A 4224-nucleotide genomic window follows, 5' to 3' on the forward strand; every position below is an offset into this window, starting at 1 on the left:
TTTTTTTTTTCTTTTTAAGGGTTGGAATGTAGCTCAGAAGTACAGTACTTGCCTAACATGTGTGAGACCCTGGGTTCAATCCCCAGTACTGGGGCAGAGGGAGAAAAAAAGAAAGAAAGAAAAGAAAATAGAAAGAAAAATTATAAAGAAAATAATAATAGTTGGGCATTATAGCACTCACTTGTAATTCCAACTTCTCTGGAGGCTGAGGCAGGAGAATCACAAGTTTGAAGCCAGCCTTAGAAACTTAATAAGACCCTGTCTCAAAATAAAAAATAAGCTGGGCACAGTGGTGCATGCCTGGGACACCCGTGGCTGAGGCAGGACGACCACAAGTTCAGAGCCAGACTCAGCAAAAGCGAGGAGCTAAGCAACTCAGCGAGACCCTGTCTAAATAAATACAAAAAATGACTGGGGATGTGGCTCAGTGGCTGAGTGCCCCTGAGTTCAATACCTGGTAACCCCCCAACAACATTTAAAATAAAAATAAATCAGAGGGCTGGGGAGATAGCTCAGTCGGTAGAGTGCTTGCCTTGTAAGCATAGGGCCCTAGGTTCGATCCCCAGCACCCCAAAAAACAAACAAACAAAAAAAAGTCTGGGAACATAACTCAATGGTAGAGTGTCCCCAGGTTCAATCCCCAGTACCACCACCAAAAAAAAAAAAAAAAAAAAAAAAAAAAAAAAAAAAAGATGAAGAACAAATAATAATACTCCTCAATCATTGCTGAGAACTTTTAGCATCATTGCTTCATATATCACTTCCCCTACATAACCCATATTGAGCATTTTCTCACAGTATTAAGTATTCTTTGAAAACATCATTTTTAAAGACTGGACAATGTCTTGCTCCCAGGCCACCCACCTGGTCCTTCTGAGTCTCAATGGCAACCTTTCTCAGTCTCCTTAGCTGCTACCTCCTCCTCTGATCAGCCTTGGGGTGCTGGAGTGACTTAGCATTTCCCCCAGTGCTTTCTCTTATTCAATTACACCTGCCTACATGATCTCAGCCAGACTTAAGGTTTTTAGAATTTTTATTTTTGGTACCAGGAATTGAATATAGGAACACTTTATCACTGAGCTACATTTCCAGCCCTTTTTATATTTTTTACTTTGAGATAGGGTCTCACTAATTTCCTGAGGCTGACCTTGAATTTATAATCCTCCTGCCTCAGCCAGGATGAAAGGCATGTGCCATAATGCCCGACTCATCTAGTGATTTTAAAGACCATTGTATCACCAGCCCTACTCTTTTCTTCAAACCCCCTGAAACCTATACATCTACTACCTTAACAACATCTCTACTGGATGCTGGATAGACGCTCCAGGTGTAACATGTCCAAAATCAAACTCCTGGCCTCCCTCCAGCATGTCTGGAGGAACTGCAGCGACTGCAGTTCCAATTTTCTAAAATTTCTCAGGCTCAAGTTCTTGGAGTTATTCTTGATTCCTTTCTTTCTCTTACATCCCACATCCATTCTGTCAGCAAATCTTGATGGTCCTGCCTTCCATTCATGAGCCCAGAATCTGACTGCTCCATTCACCCCTACAAAACCCACCCTGCCAGAGCTGCCTTCATCTCTCACATGGATCACTGCACCAGCTTCTCAATTATTCTTCTGGCTTCCACACTTGCCCTTTCATACTCTACTTATCACACAGTCACCAGAAAGAACAGATGAGTCTGATCATGTCAATCCTCTGTTCAAAACCTTCTACTGGCTTCACTTAAAGCCAGAGTCCTCACAATAATCTGTTTCCTCATTCTCTCCCCTAGGCTCAGTTTACCCCAGGCCCCTGGCCTCTTTGTTTCCCTACAGTGCCAGGTCTGCTTCAGGGCCCCTATGTAGTCATATCCTCTGCCTGAGAAGTTCTTCCCCAGATGTCTATGGCTTGCCTCCTCGTCTCCTTTAAGTCTTAAGGGTCACCATCTTGGTTATGTCTTCCTTACATCCTATTTTTAAACTGCAACATCCTCCACACACTCTATCTTCATGCTTTATCTTCCCCCATAGCTCATATTAACATTGACATTCTATATGTTTAATTCTTTGCATTATTGGTCCATCAAATTCTCTTTCCTGGATCTACCCATCATACTCCAAGCCTTCATCATCCCTCACTTGGAACAACACACCAGCCTGCTCATGGCCTTCCTCTATCCTGTCTATTCTCAGCTTGGCAGTCAGAGGGGTGCTTTTAAATATCAGGGAGGTCATGTCATTGATTCACTCACCTCCCTCAGTCATTCCTCACTTTGTGCAGAATAACAGCCAGAAACTTCCCTGTGACCCTCAGGGTCCTGCAAGGATGGCCCTACTCCTCTTCTGATCTCATCTCATCCCTGTCACTTGCTCCACCTCTCCTGGTGTTTGTGGAGCCCTGTAAGCCTCCTCCCACCCCATGGCATTTCCCCTACCCGGACACCCTTCCCCATATATAAGTATGGCCAGTGCCCTCCCCTCTCTAAGGTTTTTCCTTTAAAATTGCTATCTTAGTAAGGCCTTTTCTAGCCATCCCATTTTAGAATGCAACCCCCTCCCCTCCTCACTACCATGCCCCCAAAGCATTTATCTCCATCCAACACAATAAATATTTTAACTATGCATGTTTATTTCATCTCCCATTCCCCAATTAAATGTAAATTACACAGGAGCAGTGATTTTTGTCTGATTTGTTCTCTTATATCTATGGTCATTGGTAATAGATATGCTCATTAAATACCTGCTGAGTAATAAGAAGGTAGGTATTAATCTATATGTCATGTGATCTTTAAAATAACCTCATCAAGTAAGCTGTATTATTATTCACTCTCTATAGATGAAGAAACTGAGGCAAAAAAGTTAGATGATTTGTCCAAAATCATTTAGCAGTCTAGAATAGGACTGGAGTCACGGCTTATATTCTATGTTAAACTGAAAGTGGTCCACATAACACTTAATTCCACCTCAAATTGTTCTTCCCCTAGTTTTCCCCTATATCAATGTTGCTCTAATGACCCAGTTGTGTAAATCCCAAATCTACAAGTCAACCCCTTTTGCCCCTCTGATCTTCAATCCATTGGCAAACCTTATTAATTCCACCTTCAAAATATAACTGAATCTTCATTTTCTCCAGTTATACTGTTTCAAGCTCTTTCCCTATGGAATTGCCATGCCTAGTGGGTTTCTGCCTTTTTCCTGAATATTATCTAATTTCTACATAGTCAGTGATCTTTCTAAACAGTAAAAAACCTGAGTCTTTCCTGTTTAAAAGCCTCCCAATGCCTTTCCATTACTCTTGGAATAATTTGAAGTCCTGCCCTGACTTGCTGGGCTCCGGCAGAACTCTACAACCTTGCCTGCAACATGCATTCCTGGCTCCCTCTGCTCTAGCTATGTGGTCCTTGAACTTCACAAATTCTCCAACCTTGAGCCTAAGACTAGGTCCCTGCTCTTCCTTCTGAAGGAGCTCTCTTCCCTCAGACCTATGACCAATCCCTTCCTATTGTTCAGATCTCAGTTTAAATTTTGTCTCCTTTGGGAGGTCCCCGACCATCCAATCTGATTAATTTTCCTGCTTCCCAATGTCTTTAGCATATCATCCTATGTTCTTTTGTGCTCTAAACAGCACTTATTGTTTAACATTGATTTGTTTATTTGGTTATGTATTAGATTCTCTCTCCCTTTCTCTAAAACGTGAGCTTTAAAGAACTGAGATCTTATTTGTCTTATTCACATCCATGTCCCATTACCTAGAACAGGACCTACATACAGGTGCACAATGTGTATTTATTACTTACAACTTAAAAGCAACAATTCAGTCAGGCATGGGGGCATACACCTGTAATCCAAGCAACTTTGGAGGCTGAGACAGGAGGATTGCAAGTTTCAGGTTACCATCAGCAACTTAGCAAGGCCCTAAGCAACTCAGTGAGACCCTGTCTCAAAATAAAAAAGATAAAGAGGACTGGGATGTGGCTCTCTGGTAAAATGCCCTTGGGTTAAATCACCAGTAACAAGAAAAAGAAAAATAATCAATTGATAAATCAATTAATTAAAATAAAAAGGGGTGGGGATATAACTCAGTGGTAAAGTTTCCCTGGGTTTAATCTTCAGAGGGGATTCTTGTGGGTGGGTTTGATTTGGGAAAGTCTGTGACTGATACTGGAGCTGCTATAGCTCCTTGACCCAAGGACCAATGTCTGATCGTAGGTGTGGAATCCAGAGAGCTCAAACATTGGCCC

Source organism: Sciurus vulgaris, assembly GCF_902686455.1.
Source record: "Sciurus vulgaris genome assembly, chromosome: 2".
NCBI classification, from domain to species: Eukaryota; Metazoa; Chordata; class Mammalia; order Rodentia; family Sciuridae; genus Sciurus; species Sciurus vulgaris.